Source organism: Mus caroli, chromosome 3 (assembly GCF_900094665.2).
Source record: "Mus caroli chromosome 3, CAROLI_EIJ_v1.1, whole genome shotgun sequence".
In the NCBI taxonomy this organism is placed as follows: domain Eukaryota; kingdom Metazoa; phylum Chordata; class Mammalia; order Rodentia; family Muridae; genus Mus; species Mus caroli.
In genome coordinates, this window is record NC_034572.1 from 38,275,136 (window position 1) to 38,295,047 (window position 19,912).

Genomic DNA, 19,912 nt, shown 5'->3' on the forward strand with positions numbered 1-19,912 from the left:
GGGGAAAAGGAGAAAAAGAGGAAGGGAAAGAGTTAGAAGGATAAGAAGTAGAAAAGGAAGAAGTGAAGTGGAGTAAGGGGAACAGAAGAAAGGGTAAGCAGGAGAAGGGGAAGGGGAAATGAAAGGGAAATAAGGGGAAGGAGGAGAAGAAGGGAAAGGGCAAGATGAAGAAGGGGAAGAAAGGGACAGGGAAGAAGGGGAAGAGGAAGTGGAAGGAGGGGATTGTGAATGGGAAGAAGGGGAAGGTGAAGAAGGGAAAAGGAAAGATGGGGAAAGGAGAAAGCGAAGGGGAAGAAGGGGAAAAGGGGGAAGGGGAAGAAGGGGAAGTGGAAGAAGGGGGGGAGAGGGAAAGGGGAAGTGGAAGAAAGGGAAGATAACGGGAAGAAGTGGAAGGGGAAGGGGAGGGGAAGAAGAAAATCAGTAGGAGAAGGGAAAGAAGGGAAGGGGACAGTGAAGAAGGGGAAGGGGGTGTGGAAGAAGAGGAAGGTGAAGATGGGGAATCGGAAGCAGGGGAAGTGGAAGGGAAAGTTGGGGAAGGGGAAGAAGGAGAAAAAGAGGAAGGGAAAGAGTTAGAAGGATAAGAAGTGGAAAAGGAAGAAGTGAAGTGGAGTAAGGGGAACAGGAGAAAGGGTAAGCAGGAGAAGGAGTAGGAAAAGCAGGGGAAGGGGAAGCAGAAAAAAAGGAAAGGGTAAGGGAAGGGGAAGGTGAAAAGCTGGAAGGAGAAGGGGAAGTAGGGGAAGGGTAAGAAGGGAAGAGAGGAAGGGGAAGAAGGGGGAGGGAAAGGGGAAGGAGGAGAAGGGGAAGAAGGGGAAGAAGGGAAAGAAGGGGAAGGGGAAGAGGAAGTGAAAGGGTAAGAAGTGAAAGTGGAAGGAGGGGAAGATGGGGAAGAGGAAGTGGAAGGAGGGTATGGTGAAGTGGAAGAAAGGGGAGGTGAAGAAGGGAAATGGAAGGAAGGGGAAGGGGGAGAAGATGAAGGGGAAGAAGGGGAAGGGGAAGAAGATGAAGAGAAAGAAGGGGGAGGGGAAGAAGGGGAAGGGGAGGGGTAAGAAGGGGAAGAGGACGGGAAAGGAGAAAGGGAAGAAGGGGAAGGGGAAGAAGGGGAAAGAGCAGAAAGGGTAGGGTAAGAATGGGTAGGGGAAGATTGGGAAGGGGAAGGAGTGGAAGGGGACTAAGGAGAAGGGGATGGAGGGGAAGTGGAAGATGAGGAAGGGGAAGTGGTATGGGAAGAAGTGGAAGTGGAAGAGGAAGATGAATAAGAGGAAGGGGAAGGGGAAATGTGGAAGAGGTTATTGAAGAAGGGGAAGAGTAAGGGGAAGAAGGGGAAGAAGGCAAAGGAGAAGATGGGGAAAGAGAAGGGGGAAGGGGAAGAAGGGGATCAGAAAGAAGGGGAGGGGGAAGGAGTGGAAGGGGAAGGAGGGGAAGGGGGTGGAGGGGAAGGGGAAGAAGGGGGAAGAGAAGAGGAAGGGGAAGTATGCAAAGAGGAAGGGGATGGAGAATAAGAAAAGAGTAAGGGGAAGTTCAAGAAGAGGAAGAGGAAGGGGAAGAATGGGAAGGGGAAGAAGCGGCAGAGGAAAGGGAAGGGAAAAGAGGGAAATGGAAAGGAGAAGTAGGGGAACGTGAAGGGGAAGAAGTGGAATAAGGGGAAGAGGAAGAAGGGAAAGAGGAAGAAGGGGAATGGGAAAAGGGAAAAGGAAGGGGAAGAAAAGGAAGGGGGAGAAGAGGAAGAGGAAGTGGAAGGGGAAGAATTGGAAGGGGAAGGGAAAGGGGAAGAAGAGTAGGGGGAAAGTGGAAGGGGGCAAAGGGGAAGGGGAACTCGGGGAAGAGGAAGGGGAAGAAGGGGAAGAGGAAGGTGAAGGGGGTATAAGGGAATGAGGGGAAGGGGAAGGAGGTGAAGGGGAAGAAGCTGAAGGGGAAGGAAGGAAAGGGGACTAAAGAGAAAGGGAAAGATGGGATTGGGAAGATGAGGAAGGGTAAGTGGTAGGGGAAGAAGGGGAAGTGGGATGGGAAAGGGAATATAGAAAAGGGGAAGGGGAAAAGGGAAGAGGAAGTTGAAGAAGTGAAGAGTAAGGAGAAGAAGGTGAAGGGGACGAAGGGGAAGAGTGGGATGGGAACAAAGGGTCAGGAGAAGGAGTTGAAGGTGAAAGAGGGGAAGGGGATGGAGAGAAAAGGGAAGGAGGTGAAGTGGAAGAAGGGGAAAGAAAAGGAAGGGCAAGGGGAAGAATAGGAAGAGGAAGGGGATGGAGAAGAAGGAAAAGATGAAGGGGAATTTCAAGAAGGGGAAGAGGAAAGGGAAAGGGAAGAAGGGGAAGGGGAAGAATCAGAGGAGGGGGAAGGGGAAGGGGAAAGAGGGGAATGGGAAGGGGAAACAGTAGGTGAAGGTAAAGGGGAAGAAGTGGGAGAGGAAGATAAAGAAGGGGAAGGGGAAAAAGAGAAAGGGAAGGGGAAGGAGGGGACGGGGAGATGAGGGGATGAAGAGAAATGGTAAAGAAAGGGAATGGGAAGGAGGGGAAGGGATAGAGGGGAAAAAGAGTAAGGGGAAAAGGGGGAAGGGGGGGAAGGGGAAGAACTGGAAAAAGGGGAAGAATTGAGAAGAAGGGGAAGAAGGGGAAGGGGAAGAAGTGGAAGAGGAAGGGGAAGAAGTGGAAGAGGAAGGGGAAGAATTGGAAGGGGAAGAAGGGGAATGGGGGAGGGGAAGGGAAGGAAGGGAAAGGGAAAGGAAGGGAAGGGTACTAAAGAGAAGGGGAAGGAGGGGAAGGGGAAGATGAGGTAGGGTAAGTGGTATAGAAAGAAGGGGAAGTGAAAGGGGAAGAAAGGGAATGGGAAGGGGAAAGGAAGTTGAAGAAGGGGAAAGAGAAAAAGGTGAAGGAGAAGGGGAAAGGGAAGAAGAGGATGGGAAAGAAGGGGTGGGGGACAGAGGTGAAAAGGGGGAAGAAAAAGAAGGGGAAGTGGAAGAAGGGAAAGGGGAAGAAGGGGAAAGGGGAAAGGGAATGTGGGGAAGGAGAAGAAGGTGTAGGGTAATGGGAAGAAGGGGAAGAAGGGTTAGGGGACGGGGAAGAATGGAATGGGGGAGAAGGGGAAGGGGAAGAAGTGAAAGGAATAGAAAGGGAAGGGGAAGATGAAGGAGGGGAAGAAAAAAAGGAAGGGGAAAAACGGGATGGGGAAGAAGGGAAGGAGAAGAAGTGGAAGGAATATAAAGGGAAGAAGGGGAAGAAGGGGAAGGGGAAGAAGGGGAATGGGAAGGAGAAGAATGGGATGGGGAAGAAGGGGAAGGGAAAAAGGAAGAAGGGAAGAACGGGAAGAAACAAAAGAAGGAAAAGGAGAAGGGAGAAGACGGGAATTGGAGGAAAGGGAAGAGGAATGTGAAGGAGAAGGTGAAGAACAGGAAGGGGAAGAATGGGAAGGGGAAAAAGGGGAAGAGGAAAAATTGGAACTGGAATGGGAAGAAGGGGAAGGGGAAGAAAGAGAAGCAGAAGGGGAAGAAGGGGTAAGGGAATGGTAAGGTGGGGAAGGGGAAACATAGGAGGAGGAGTGGAGGAGGAAGGAGGTAGAAGGGAAGAATGGGAAAGGGAAAGAGGGGAAAGGGAAGGAGGGGAATGGGAAGAGGGGAAGGAGATGGGCAAGAATGGGATGGGGAAGAAGGGGAAAGGAAACAAATGGAAGGAATAGAAAGGGAAGAAGAGGAAAGGAAGAAGGGGAAGGGGAAGAAAGGAAAGGGAAAGGGGAATGTGGGGAAGGGGAAAAAGGGGTTGAGTAATGGGAAGAAAGGGAAGGGGAAGAATGGGATGGGGAAGAAGGGGAAGATATGGAAGGAATGGAAAGGGAAGAATGTGAAGGGGAAGAAGGGGAAGGGGAAGAAGGGGAAGTGGAAGAAGGGGAAGGGGAATGTGGGGAAGGGGAAGAAGGGGTAGGGTAATGGGAAGAAGGGGAAGAATGGGATGGGGAAGAAGAGGAAGAAGTGGAAGTAAGAGAAAGGGAAGAAGGGGAAGATGATGGAGGGGAAGGAAAAAGTGGAAGGGAAAAAGGAAGAATGGGATGGGATGAAAGGGAAGGGGAAGTAGTGGAAGGAATAGAAAGGGAAGAATGGGAAGGGGAAGAAGGTGAAGGGGAAGTGCAAGAATGGGAAGGGGAAGAAGGTGAGGGAAAGAAGGGGAATGGGAAGGGGAAGAATGGGATGGGGAAGAAGGGGAAGAAGTGGAAGAAATAGAAAGGGAAGAAGGGGAAGATGATGGAGGGGAAGGGGAAGGGGAATGATGGGAATGGGTAGGAGAAGAAGGGGAAGGCAAAGAGGAAGAAGAGGAAGAAACGAAAGAAGGGGAAAGAGACGGGAGAAGAAGGGAATTGGAGGAAAGGGAAGAGGAATGTGAAGGAGAAGGTGAAGAACGGGAAGAGGAAGAATAAGAAGGGGAAAGGGGGGAAGAGGAAAAAGTGGAAGGGGAAGGAGTGGAACTGGAATGGGAAGAAGGGGAAGGGGAAGAAAGGGAAGCAAAAAGGGAAGAAGGGGTAAGGGAATTGGAAGGAGAAGCAGAAACATGGGAGGGGGAGGAGGGGAGGAGGAAGGAGGCATTAGGGAAGAAGGGGAAAGGGAAGAAGGGGAAAGGGAAGGAGGGGAAAGGGAAGGAGGGGAATGGGAAGAGGGGAAGGAGATGGGGAAGAATGGGATGGGGAAAAAGGGGGAATGGAAAGAAGTAGAAGGAATAGAAAGGGAAGAAGGGGAAGGGAAGAAGGGGAAGGGAAAAAAGGGGAAGGGGAATGTGGGGAAGGGGAAGAAGGGGTAAGGTAATGGGAAGAAGGGGAAGGGGAAGAATAGGATGGGGAAGAAGGGGAAGGGGGAAAGTGAAAGGAAGAGAAAGGGAAGAAGGGGATGAGGATGGAGGGGAAGGAAGGGGAAGGGGAATAATGGGATGGGGAAGAAGGGTAATGAAAAGAAGTGGACGGATTAGAATGGAAAGAATGGGAAGGGGAAAAAAGGGAAGGGGAAAAGGGGGAAGGGGAAGGGGAATGTGGGTAAGGGGAAGAAGGGTTAGGGTAACAGGAAGAAGAGGAAGGGGAAGGGGAAGAATGGGAAGGGGAAGAGGAAGAAGGGGAGGGGGAATAAGAGGAATGGGAATGTGGGTAAGGGGAAGAAGGGGTAGGGTAACGGGAAGAAGAGGAAGGCGAAGAAGGGGAAGGGGAAATAGGGAGAAGAAAGGGAAGAAATGAAAGAAGGGGAAGGAGAAGGGAGAAGAAGGGAATGAGAGGAAAGGGAAGAGGAATGTGAAGGAGAAGGTGAAGAAAGGGAAGGGTAAGGGGAAGAATGGGAAGGGGAAAAAGGGAAAGGGGAAGAAGTGGAAGGGGAAGAGAGGGAAGCAGAAGGGGAATGAGAGGTAGGGGAAGGGGAAGGAGGGGAAGGGGAATGATGGGAATGGGGAAAAGGGGAGTAGGAAGGAGTTTTAAAGGAAGGAAGGGAGAGGGAAGGAGGGGAAGAAAGGGAAGGGGAAGGGGAATGGGAATGAGCAGAAGGGAAAGAAGGGGAAGGGAAAGGAGTGGAAGGGGAAAAAGGGGAAGGGAATAGGTGAAGGAGAAGAAGGGGAAGAAAATGAAGGGACAGGGGAGAAGGAGGCAGGGGAAGAGGAAGATGGGGAAGAGGAAAATGGGGAAGGGGAAGAAGAGGAATGGGAAAGAGGGGAAGGGCAAGGAGTTGAAGGGAAAGAAGGTGAAAGGGAAGAATGGGAAGGCGAAGAAGGAGAAGGGGAAGAAGGGAAGGGAAGAAGGGGAAGAGGAAGGGGAACTGGAAGAAGGGGAAGGGGAAATGGTAGAAGGGGAAGGGGAAGAAGGGGCAGGGGAAGAAGGGGAAGAGGGGAAGAGGAATAAGGGAAAGAGGAAGGAGAGGAAGATAAAGAAAGGGAAGGGGAAGAAGGGAAAAGGAAATTGGTAGAAGTGGAAAGAGGGGTATGTGAAAGATGGGAAGGTGGAGGAGGGGAGGGGGAAGGAGGTGTATGGGAAGGAGGTTAAGGGAGAGAAGGGGAAGGGGAAGAAGGAGAAGGGGAAGAAGGGGGAGGAGAATGAGGGGAAGGGGAAGAAGGGGTAGGGTAATAGGAAGAAGTGGAAGGGAAAAATGGGATGGGGAAGAACAGGAAGGGGAAGAAGTGGAAGGAATAGAAAGGGAAGAAGGGGAAGAAGAAGAAGGGGAAGAGGAAGAAGGGGAAGAGGAAGAAGGGGAAGAGGAAGAAGGGGAAGGAAAAAAAGAGAAGGGGAAGGGGAATGAGGGGAATGGGAAAGGGGAAGAAGGGGAAGGGGAATTGGGGGAAGGGGATGAGGAAGAAGGGGAAGAAATAAAGAAGGGGAAGGAGAAGGGGAAAGAAGGGAATGGGAAGAAAGGGAAGAGGAACATGAAGGAGAAGGTGAAGAACGGGAAGGGGAAGGGGAAGAAAGGGAAGAGGAAGGAGGGGAAGGGGAAAAAGTGGAAGGGGAAGCAGAATGGGAACGGGAAGGGGAAGAAGGGGAAGAAAGGGAAGCAGAGGGGGAAGAATGGGTAGGGGAAGGAGGGGAAGGGGAACGATGGGAAGGGGGAGGCAGGGAGGAGGAAGGAAGTGTAGGGGAAGGATGGGAAAGGGAAGAAGGTGAAGGGGAAAAGGGGAAGGGAAAGAAGGGGAAGGGGAACATGGGGAAGGGGTTGAGGAAGGGGAAGAGGGGAAGAAGGTGATGGGAAAGGGTAAGAGAAAAATGTTGTAGAGGAAGTAGAAGAAGGCCAAGGGGACGGGGAAGGGGAAGACAGTGAAGGGGAAGAAGGGGAAGGGGAATGGGGGAATAGAAGAAGGGGTAGGGTAATGGGAAGAAGGGGAAGGGGAAGGGAAAGAATGGAATGGGGAAGTAATGGAAGGAATAAAAAGGGAAGAAGGGAAAGAGGAATGGGGGGAAGGAAAAAAGGAGAAGGTGAAGGGGAATTAGGGGAAGGGGAAGAAGGGAAAGAGGAAAGAGAAGGAGAAGAAGGGGAAGTAGGGAAAGGGAAAGAGGAAGAAGGGGAAGAAAGGGAAGAAAGGAAAGAAGGGGAAGGAGAAGGGAAAAGAAAGGAATGGGAGGAAAGGGAAGAGGAACATTAATGAGAAGCTAAAGAACGGGAAGGGGAAGGGGAAGAATGGGAAGGGGAAGAAGGGGAAGGAGAAGGATTAGGAAGGGGAATTGATATGGGAAGAAGGGGTAGGGGAAGAAGGGGAAAGTCTAAGAGGAATTGGAAATAGAAAGGGAAGAAGGGGAAGGGGAAAAGGGAAAGAGGAAGAAATGGAAGGAGAAGAGGAGGTAGAAGAACAATGAGAAGGGGAAGAAGTGGAAGGGGAAGAAGGGGAAGTAGAAGAAGGGGAAGGCGATGAAGTGGAAGGAGAAGGGAAGGAGTGGAAGGTAAAGAAGGGGAAAGGGAAAAAGGGGAAGAGGAAGAATGTCAAGGGGAAGAAGGGGAAGGTGAATGAGGGAAAGGTGAAGAGGGGAAAACTAAGGGGAAGAAGTGGAAGGGGAAGAAGAAAAAGGGGAAGGTGAACAGGATCAAGGGGAAGAATGGAAAGCGGAAGGGGAAATGGGGAAGGTGAAGGGGATTTGGAAGGTGAAGGTTAAGGAGGAGAAGAGGAATGGGAAGAAGGGGAAGTCGAAGGGGAAACACGGGAAGCACAAAGGGAAGAAGAGAAAGGGAAGAGGAAGTAGAGGAACTGGAAGGGGCAGTGGAAGGGGAATAGGAAGAATGGGAAGGGGAAGGGAAAGAGAAAAAAGTGGAAGGGGAAGAAGGGGAATGGGAAGAAGGGGAAGGGGAATGAGAAGGGGAAGAAGGGGAAAGGGAAAGGAAAGAAAGTGAAGGGGAAAAGGGGAAGGAGAAGGAGGAGAAATTTAAGGGGAAGAGGGGGAAGGGGAGAAGGAGAAGTGGAAGGGGAAGCACGGGAAGCAGAAAAGGAAAAAGGGAAGGGAAGGGGAAGTAGGGGAACAGGAAGGGGCAGGGGAAGGGGAAGAATGTGACAGGGAATTGATATGGGAAGAAGGGGAAAAAGTGTAAGCGGAATTGGAAATAGAAAGGGAAGAAGGGGAAGAAGGGGAAGAGGAAGAAGGGGAAAGGGAAGAAGGGGCAGGGGAAGGGAAGGGAAGGCAAAGAAGGGGAAAGGAAAGAAGGAGAAGAGGAAGAAGGTCAAGGGGAAGAAGGGGAATGTGAATGAGGGGAAGGTGAAGAGGGGAAAACTAAGGGGAAGAAGTGGAAGGGGAAGGGGAAGAGGGGGAAATGGAAGCGGAGGAAGAGGAAGGGAAGGGGAAGAAGGGGAAGGAGAGGGGAAGGTGAAAAACAGAAGGGGAAGGGGAAGAAGGGAAGGGGAGAGGAAGGAATGGGAAGGAGAAGAAAGGGTAGGGGAAGGGGAAGGCGGGGAAGGGGTAGGGGAAGGGGAAGTGGAAGGAAAAGGGAACAAAGGGGAAGGGGCAGGGTAGGGGAAGAAGGGGAAGGGGAGCAATGGCAAGGGGAGAAGGAAGAAGGGGAAGGGAAGAAAGAAAATTGGAAGGGGAAGGGGAAGGGGTATGAGATGAAGGGGAAGGGGAAGAAGGGGAAGGGGAAGGAGATGAAGGGGAAGGGAAAGGAGGGGAAGGGGTGGGAGTAAGGTGAAGGAGGGAATGGGTTAGGACAAGAATGGGAAAGAGTGGAAGGGGACAGAGGGAAAGAGGAAGGATGTGAAGGTGGAGCAGGGGAAGGGGAATGGAAAGAAGGGGAAGATGGGGAAGAGGAAACAGAAGGGGACTAAGGGGAAAGGGAAGAATGTGAAAGGGAAGAATGGGAATGGGAAGAAGGCTAAGGGGAAGAAGAGGAAGGAGAAAGGAAAGAAGGGGAAGGGAAAGACGGGGAAGGAGAAAGGGAAGGGGAAGTAAAGGGAAGAGTAAGAAGGGGAATGGGTGAAAGGGAAGGGGAGGTAGGGGAAGAAGTGGAAGGGGAAAAGGAGGAAGGGGAAGCAGAGGAAGGGCAGGGGAATGTGAAGAAGGGGAAAGGGAAGAGGAAGAAGGTGAAGGGGAATAATGGGTAGAGGAAGAAGGGGAAGGGGAAGGAGGGGAAGGGGGGGAAGTGGAAGGAGACGGGAAGAAGGGGAAGGGGAAAGGGAAGAAGGGGAAGGGGAAAAAGTGGAAAGGGAAGTAGATGAAGGGGAAGGGGAAGAATTGGAATTGGAAAAAGGGGAAGGGGAGGGGGAAGAAGGTGAAGGGGAAGAAGGAGAAGGAGAAGAAGGGGAAGAGGAAAGGGAATAAGGGGAAGGAGAAAAAGTGGAAGAGGAAGATGAAGAAGGGGAAGAGGAAGAAGGGGAAGGGGAATGAAGGGAAGAGGAAGGGGAAGAAGGGGAAACAGAAGGGGAAGAAGGGGAAGGAGGGGAAGGGAAGTAGATAAAGCAGAAGGGAAGAGGGGAAGGGTAAGGTTAAAAAGTGGAAAGAGAGTGGGAAGAAGGGGAAGGGTAAGAAGGGGAAGGTAAAGAAGGGAAAGGGGAATAAGGTGAAGGGGAAGTGGAAGTGGAAGAAGGGGAAGGGGAAGAATGGAAAGAGGAAAAACGGGAAACAAGGGGAAAAATGGAAAAAAGGGAAAAACGGGAAAAAAGAGGAAAAAAAAGGGAAAAAAGGGGAAAGGGGGGAAAGGGATAAGGGAAAATGATAAAGAGGGAAAAGGGGAAAAAGAGAAAAAGGAAACAGGAAAAGGGAAAAGGGACAAGGGACAAGGGAAATAATTGAAAGGGAAAGGGAAAAAAAGGAGCAATACTACCAGAATTTAACAAAAAAATGTTGTGTTCACAGACATTTTGTTTTCAGAATCATGAAATTACTTTTGCCTAATTAATGGCCCCTCCTGCTATTCCCCTATAATGTGTTCTACTTTTCTTAATATTACTGGCCCTGATCTGTTTGGAACAAACAGGTGACTCACTGCAGATTGGCCTGGCTCCCAACCACATTATTCTTGTGTCATTCTGTGGTGTATCATGGTCCTTCCTGGGTATTCATGTAAAATGTGCCCAGCATTTCTCTTCATTGTGACATTATCTCCTTGTAGTGAGCTTAGAGCCTTGCTGTGAAAAGCAGCAGTGTGTTCTCCCCTTCCAAAGGGAAAACAAGCCTCCCTGGCATCCAGCCTTAGTATGCATCATTAGTCCAGGAATATGTGGCTTAACCACATGCTAAGGGAATTCATAATGTTCCCCCATGCTTTGAAAATGGGAATGACTTATAGAATTCTCTCAAACACAAATTATTTCCTGTTTTTTAAATTGGTTAATGACACTATCCAAAGAAAAAAAATTAATACATTAGAACCTGTGAATTTATTTATTGTTAGATATAAAAAAGTCAATGGGAAAAACTAAAATTGTATTGATATTTTTTCAGTTACTATGTACTGAAGAGTTTACTTATGTGTTATGCATAGTTCTTTAGTTTTTGAAATTATTTTTAATATAAAAACTTAAATAACATTTGACTCTAAAAAATCATTTTCATCACGAGGCTTAATTATTTATTCACTAAATAAATATGTAAAACTAACTGTGTGTCACACATAGATTTATCTTTAACAGATATAACAGCTAGTATTGAGAAAATCACTACATATTTATAGAACTCAAATTTTATAATGGTGAGACCCACAAGGCAACAATTTTCTGATATATGACCTATTTATTTGAAACTGAATATGTATATGACATAAAGGTTAACAGGTAGACAGATGGGAACATTTCACTGTCATTTTCTGACTATACTTTAAATTTTCATAATATGTATATGTGTTTGTCTGCTTTTAGGTACATGCACATATGAATGCAGATACCCACAGAGTTAAGAAGGGGGAATTGGCTCCCATGGGGGATGCAAGTAGAGCCAGTGTTGAGTATACTGAGAAGGGAACTGGTAACCAACCTCAAATAGCGTGCAAAAAGCCTTTGCTTTTAACCATTGAACCATCTCTCCCACCACAAGACTGTACTTAACAAACATAACAAAACTGATACTTAAGAAGAAGAAAGAAATGAAAAAAATGTAAAGAATATTTAAATGACAGAGATTTACGTTATGATATCTGAAGTGAGAGTAATCCATAGAAGGGAGAGCCATGAGAAAGTTCAGAGACAGATGAATGCTTACTGTAGATGAGGGCCAAGTAGGAAGCCTGTGATTGGAAAAGACATTTAGAAGACAAAGGAAGACAGTGCGACAGTGGAGTGCATGACTGAAGAGATTTGAACTGACAGTAGATTAAGGGTGAGGCTTTGACTGGCTAATGATTTATTGATAGTTCTGAGATGAAGAATGCCCTCACCTCAGAGAGGAATTAAATAGCATTTTCTTTTGTTGAAAATAAAGTGTATATGGCAGAACAGATATAGCAGTGCTAGTTGTCATGCCTTGCAACAAAACAAACATAATTGTGATGTGTTTGTTGATGAAAGGTGCTATAGCAACTAGGGTTGGAACAAAGCATATATCTTCAACGGAATCTCTTGGGATTTCAGGTAGACACTGCATGCTATATTACAGAAAAAAATCTGTATGTGTATTTTTAAAATGCTGTTTTATTTTGAGCTAAAAGATAGACTTCTTTACATAAATTATGTTGAGGCACTTATAAAGTGAAGAAGTTACTGTTAACCAGATTGAGATGTCCATAAATATATACATTTGAGTTAATAATTCAATATGCCTGTTTAGCTGCTGTAAGAAAAACGGGCACTCAACTTGAATATATTAAACTCAAAAAATGAATTATAGCCAAGAAGAGATAGTGCAGGGGACATTCAAAGTTTCAAAACCAATCATATCCTGAGGTCTGAGTTACTTCATCATCGAGCTAGTAAAGATGACATAGGTGAAGTCAAAAATAATAACAATATTTTGTAAGGCATGTGAAGTAATACGACAGATGTTTATAATCAAGATAATTAACTGCTCTTAACAGCTACCAGAAGTTGGGGTAAAATTTCATCTTTGATTTTATCAAAGTTCAGAGATATACTCAGTGGGTAATTTTCCGACACTTAGATGTCAAAGGTTTTATCTCACCTGATGTAATATTGTTATTTAATTTGTACTGGTTTCACTGACATATAAGTGAATTAGATGATGTTGAATTAGTTGAGATATTAGAATTTAGGAATCACATAGTTAAAATTATATTAAGCATGAATATAAAGAAATAGTATTATGTGGTTTATCTAGCATTAGATATGATTCTTCATACCTGATCCATTAATTATGTCTGCAAAGTATCTACGTTTTCAATATGAAGTTCAAAGTTCATCTATATCCTGCATCAATTATTTCATAATCTCACTTATTATTCTACTTGAAATTTTAAGCATATTCACTCTGGCATTCTTTATACTTTTGAGAAGTAAAACACTAAATAAAGGCAAGATGCATATAATCTATACAGGCAACTTAGTTTAATTGTATTTTTTTGAGAACCTTAATAGGTGAAATTTCTGACATTATTTATTCATGGTATACAAAAACTAACTTAGAAAAGCAAAGCAAAATGAATTTCATTGTCCCTAGTTCTCCCCGTTTTAAAGCAACCTGAAGGATACAAATGCATGGAGAGGAGAACCTTGGGCAGATAGTGACTTCTTGAGTCCGGTTAATATTTTTTATGATATCAGGTATTTCCTTTTTATCGTGGTAGCTTTTATTCACTTATAAATTTTGAATTCTACTTAACAAAGAACAATTTGTGTGAAGTAGAACCTCCGTCTATATTTTTTCCTAGCTCCAGGCATATTTAAGAGATCAAATAATTTGAAAATTAGTTTAAAATTCTCTTAAGAAAAACCAGCTAGAATGAATGGTTTGATAAATGAAAATGTCATTTACCTACTGGTCCGATGTCTCTTAATCCTACAAAGTGTCACCTAGTCTATCATTTAAAGCTTCATCATATTTAAAAGAACACATCCTAATATTCATCTCTGGATCACATGCAGTGAAAGTGAACAGGTTATATAAGTTGCTGCAAAGATTACCTTATATGTTCATTTCATGTGGCAAGTGAATCTTGGGAAATAAGGATAGCTTAAGAAATTTAAAAAATAGTAATATCTGAACATCATGTTTCTCATACTTTCAAATAGTACAAGAAGATAATACTCTAAGACATCGACAAAAACCATCATTAGCTTTAATATTGAGAATATTTTACCTACAGTGAAAATTATCCCCTTAATGAAAAGTAGCATACAATATTTTAATCATTTCTTCCTTCTTTGTTCACTCTTTACTCTCTTCCTCCCACCCATCATTCATTCCTCTCTCCCTTCCTATCACATATCCTTCCTGCTTTTTTTCCTTTTTTCTCTCACAATATATTGTGTTATTCTTAAAACACAGACACCATATTACAATATGAGTTATATTTTTGATTCTGAATTGTCAGAAGAACTATCACCAAATGACACAAATTATTAAAGTGTATAGGCAATATTAAGCTTTTATTATTATTTGAATGCTTTAAGTAACTGAACCCTATACTACCATATTCCAAGCCTTTTAATTTGCAATCAAAACATTTACATTAGAATTGATAAAACTATTGATAAAATTGATAAAATTATTCATAGAAAAATATAATTTTAAATTTCACATATTATACATATTTTACAAATAAATAAGATATTGGCAAACAGTGCACAATTCAAGCTTATCAGCATCCTTCAGGAACAGCACATTGTATTTCATATAAAAATATATCATTTATAAAAGTGTTTATATTTCTTTCAGTGTTGTTTCCTTCATATTTATTTTCTATGTTGTCTATTGCAGAACACCCTACATTACAAAATATAAAAAACATATAAGAAATCTTATTTAAGCCACATGTTTAATTATGGAATAGATGGGAGCATGTGAGTGAACCACAGAAATGGGAGAGTAGGGAAAGAAAAAGAGAGAGAGAGAGAGACAGAGAGAGACAGAGAGAAACAGAGAGAGAGAGAGAGACAGAAAGAGAGAGAGACAGAGAGAGAAAGAATCAAATACAAAAATTATAAAATGACAATATATCTTGGCATTAATATTAACAATACATAAATACATAAATGATTTTAGATAGAATCTATTTTCGCAGGTTTTTAAAACTATCGTCAAAATGTTTGACTAACATTTTATGTGCTCTTGGCACATTTGTAGTATGATCTATATGTCACACAAAATAAAAATAAAAATAAAACTAAGACTGTTCTGACAACAAGAATGTGACACTCCATATTTCTGACTCCTTCTGTGTTGGGTAACATTGCAGTTCTATGTAATGAACATGTGTTATGTTCTCTGCTGTGGTGGATGCTTTCAGAGAATTGTACTCTCTGGGTGTCCTAGCCTCATGCACTAATTTTCTCAGAATTCGGGAATTGTCATTAGTGTACTTTAATTATTATTATAACAATATGAAATAAACCAATGTTTGTTTCATGACACCTACCTGTGGCTTGGAATGAGACCTAAGTCTTATCTGCTAGTTTTCTCATATGATTTTTTTTTCTTCAACATTTCCTCAAAAAATTCAATGTTTATAACCTCATTTAAAAGAAAATGTCCATTAATACTGAAGAGTAGATGATATCTATAATTTTTTTCCAGATTTAAAACGTCATACCTATTATGGAGAGTTCTGTATTTTCTTCCCTACTAAATTATATTTAATGGCTGACCACATTACAGACAGCTTTTAAAGAAAACAGAAGGACAATAGAACAGACTTCAGTTGTATTCATCCTTCAGCCTTGATGTTATTGGATGTTTAGCAAAGGTTAGTTTGCAAACATGAGCTCAGCATAATAATCGAAAAGCTATTCACAAGGCAAAAATCGTCTACATGACAGACATGTAAGCAAAGATTGTGAAGGGAAACTTCGAAGAAATCTTTCACTTAAGTGTCACCTCCCAGCCAGTTTAAAGTTTCTGATTTTCTAGCATTCTTTTCTGATAATGGAACATATTGAAACATCAAGTTTTTCTCATTTAATGGTAGGGTATAAAGAAAGACTCAGGAATTTGTGAGAGGGAGAAACCTTTTAAATCAAGACAAGATTACTTTAATTGTGTATCAATTCAATCTTAAATCTTATCTACAATCTTACAGTGTTCTGCTCAGCAAGAGAATATCAACTGAATTTTACTAGTGTTCCCTAGAGTCAGGGACTTCTACACGTTGTTTTTATCAATATTCATGGCTTTTCTTGTTTTGTTTTATTTTATTTTGCATGTGGTGTATGTTTGGATGTTTTCTTTTTTCCATTCAAATTCCATGTGTGCACATTCTTCCTAACTAGAATTGACTTTAAAATTTTAGAAGTTTTTAAAATCAACTACTTACTTTATTACCATAATCTAGTCTATAGTATAATTTGTATATCTAGTGAGTATTTCTTATATAGCTAATGTCATTGGTGTAATATATACCTCTGTCAATCAGTGTAGATCAGAAAAATACTAATGTGTAAATTAATCAGTGTCCTTCATTTTTCTAGGTAAAAATTGTATTTTTGTAGACAGAAAATCTTTTTTCCCTTCCTATGTGCTTTCTATAAGAGAAATTAATTATTTTCATTATATTTATGATACAAAACTACATTATTCCTGAACTTACACATGGGCAAGACTTAGAGGTTTTATATAAGAAGTGAATCCTATATATGGGGATATAATTATATAACCTATAATTATAATATATTTTATTATATTTATATATCATGTATTTATATATAATATAATACAGATATAATATCTATGACTATATAGTGTTAATATATTATGATTATATATTATACAATAATAATATATAATATAATTTACAATGTAAATAAAATAAATAATTTTATTTATATCATAATAACTTATTTGCGCTATGTCAATATTGGTTCATTTTTTAGGAGAACAATTGAGAGTCACTGAAGTGCTCTAGTCTTCTGTACTTGTTTATTCTCTGTTGCTATGATCACCACTATTATTTAAAGCAATCCCTAGAAGAAAGGCTATTTTGATTTGGAATTTGAGGTCCCAGTGAATAATTGAGGAAAATCAAAAGTGAAACTCAAGGTAGGAACCTGGAGGCAAGATCTTAGAGCCTGAGGCACTGGAGTTCTGTTTAGGGAAATTTCCACATGAATTGGTCTTGAGTTCATAGATCTATGAGCCTATGTCTCTTGGGATTAAAGGATTGTCTATATTCCAGCTGAATCACACAGACTTAGAAGGCCTTTGGATGTGAACCCTTGCCAGAATAGTCATTACTGAACCAAAATTCTATTGTGTAGTTTTTCTTTGATTATTATTATTGATGTGTGTGTGTGTTTGGATGTGAACCCTTGCCAGAATAGTCATTACTGAACCAAAATTCTATTGTGTAGTTTTTCTTTGATTATTATTATTGATGTGTGTGTGTGTGTGTTGTTTGTGTGTGTGTAAAAACATGTAAGTACAACTTGCATATTCCATGTCTTTGATTGCTCATATATGGTTTTAGAGATGACCATTCTGCATTGAACAACAAAGATAGGAGTCCATCCTTATAGAAGGCTGGTTCTCCTTATAGCTGTTATTATTTTCTGTATTTCCTTGTCTAGGTTGTGGGACCACACAAAATTTTTCCCCTTCATTGAGGACATGTCTATTTTCATTGGCAATCTTCTGATCTTGTTTAAGCAACCATATTTAGGAGCTGTGATGTAAATATATCTGTTGAGGCTCTGTTCACCATGAACTGCAATCTCTTCATTGTATCCTCCTGTAGTTTGTGTGTGTGTGTGTGTGTGTGTGTGTGTGTGTGTGTGTGTGTGTGTGTGTGTAAGTCTCCATTTGTTGCAAAGAGTCATTACTTAGACGATGCGTGGTAGCTATGATCATCTGTGAGTGGCATGTATTGCATATGTATGTATCTCCTTCCATGCTTGGAATTATCTTATTTCATATTGTTATAGCCTGTTAACTTTGTGTATATATAAAGGGTACCTTTCAAGTACTGGACATGATTTTTTATTAAGGATACATGCATAATTTTTAAAGATTCTTTTCCTTGAACGTAGATAGTATATAAGGAATTATACTATGTGCTATTTAAATACTGTATCATAAAACTGTAATAATGAAACTTCTATATTATTTCATTTAGTGAGAGCTTTGTGATAGAAAAATTTGTTCCCATTGTATATATTAAGTAATTATATGAAGATTCTTTTTCCATTCATTAGAAATTATATTTTACTAGTATCAGATATAGAGATATCCATCCAACATGCATTCATATTTTAATACATCATACTTTAGACCATAAAATATTATTTCAACTATGTGAAAGCTATTGTAATAATAAGCCTTTGTGGCAAGAAAAATAACACTAGTTGTATTAACAAGTTCATTGATGATGTTCTTTTAAGCATTTTCCAAAGCTGCTGTGATAGTATCCAGTGGGAGAACATGAAGGTCAGGGCTAGCTTTAGCTACCCACTAATTTTGTGGTGAGGTTGGGAAAGTTGACTCCACAGATCAAATAAGTCATTGAAATAAATTCTTCCAAGTCCATGAGATTAAAGAAAAGATTATTTTTAATCCATCATCTAGTATAATAAAATTGAAAAATCAATTATCATAAGCATTTAGTACAGCAGCTTTGACACACCAGGTCCTTTGAACAGTAATGCCAGAAAGTCTAGTGAGTGGTTGTATTTGGGATGTTTCTTAATGGACTCATGTGTGGGTGATGGGTAGAAGTAATTGAGTCATTCATATAGGTCAGTGTGGATTAACAAGCCCACAGGAAGATAAGAATATCAGAATTGTCAGAGAATCAATTAAAGAGGATTTTTCCAGATTCGGTCTTCTGGATTTTTTTACTGAATCTGAACCTTGAGTCATATGAAAATGGCTCATTCAAATTCAACAAACAAACCAACAAACAAACATACAAAATAGGGTCTAAAAACCTGAGCTGCCATTCAAAACAGTTTTCAAATGCAAGTGCAGTCAAAAAGTGATTGCTGGTAGGAAAAAAAAATGACAGCAGAAATCTTTTATCTTTGCAATCTGTTATAAGTGCCAATGGCCTAATAAAATATACTGAAACAGGAATAAAAAATTATGATATATTCACATGTTCACAGATGGCTGACAAAATTGACAACTAATGGAAAGCAGTATGGATAAAGGCCAATCAGTACCCCTGAATCCTTCCTTATTATATGCATCTTTGTGCCTGGACTGCCTCCATTACTGGTCCCAAGTAATCATATCTTCCAAGTGGAGTTCTCAATTGGCTGGCATTGCCTGCATCACCAATCTTTAGCTTCCTAGGCAGTCTTCACTCAGGAGTTGCCTCCATGGCTGCATGGCCCTTGATGTTAATGTTGAGTCAGGCACGGCCTTGTCAGTGACACCTGCTGGTCTTCCTACAATTGTAGTCACTAACATGGTTTGTCTGAGTCAAGATATCAGCAAATATTGTCCAGCCTGAAGAGAGGACAGCACAGAATGAGAAAGATACAGAGAGACCTTCCTGCTCAGAAAAATAAAACCGATATTTATAAAACAGCATTTGATAAGAAATCGTGAGAATTGAATATGACATATGTCACTCTTGCAGGAAAACTTGCTGAGGTCAGATAGCAATGAGATGCAAATGAAACTGTATTTCTGCTTGCAGAGGGAAGTATTCAGACAGGACTCTGCACAGGGAAATTGTGTAAAAGGAAAGTTAACATCAAAGGATTCTCTTCGCAATTTGAATTTTGAAGATATTGAATAAAATAGGAGCACTGTTAGGTTGAAAAAATGTTGAATAAGATTAAAGAGACAAGATAATGAAGTAATTCAATTTTCTCATTAGACATAGTTTCAAATTCAAGACAACATAACTATGTGTTTTTCTTTCTAACGATATTCACACAATTAAAAAAAAATCAGGGTACATTTGTATATAAAAATCAAGAGGAAGAAGACTACACCAAATCACACATGACACACATTCTTTAATATTAATAACAAAAAATTGTTTGTAAGAATTAAGATAGATTTAGAGTGGGCTCTTAGAAAGACATGAAACTCTAGATATTTTTCACAAGTGGTAGATAAAATCGATGTCTACCCTGAAGAGTAGATTACTGTAATGTGATAACAGTCAAATAAAAATGTATTTAACCTTCCATATTTTGGAAATAATTTTCATTGTATAATTACAACCAACAGCATGATTCCATTCTTGACTTAGAATCAGTTCTTAATTCAGTTATTGAATGAAAAAAATCTTTGATAGTTTCATAGAAACATACAATGTGTTTTGAACATATTTCATATCTATCTCCTATGTTCCATTTCCAACTCCTACTTCCAAACGTTATATCTGTAGCCATTTATCTACTTAATGGCTCCCTCACTTTGAAGGGTAATAAAAGTCTCCAGTCTGTTTACTTGAAGAGAGAGCCAGACATCCAGGTCCAACAGAATATGAAACTAATGTAAAGCCTGCTGGATGAATAAGGCTGAAAATTTATCTTTAGTTAACTAATTATTAACTTTGTTTTTTTAATTTTAATATTTTTTATTACATATTTTCCTCAATTACATTTCCAATGCTATCCCAAAAGTCCCCCATACCCCCCCCCTATTCCCATTCTTTTGGCCCTGGCATTCGCCTATGTTGGGGCATATGAAGTTTGCAAGTCCAATGGGCCTTTCTTTCCAGTGATGGCCGACTAGGCCATCTTTCGATACATATGCAGCTAGAGACCAGAGCTCCTGGGTAATGGTTAGTTCATCATGTTGTTCCAACTGTAGGGTTGCAGATCCCTTTAGCTCCATGGGTACTTTCTATAGCTTCTCCATTGGGAGCCCTGTGATCCATCCAATAGCTGACTGTGAGCATCCACTTCTGTGTTTGCTAGGCCCTGGCATAGTCTCACAAGAG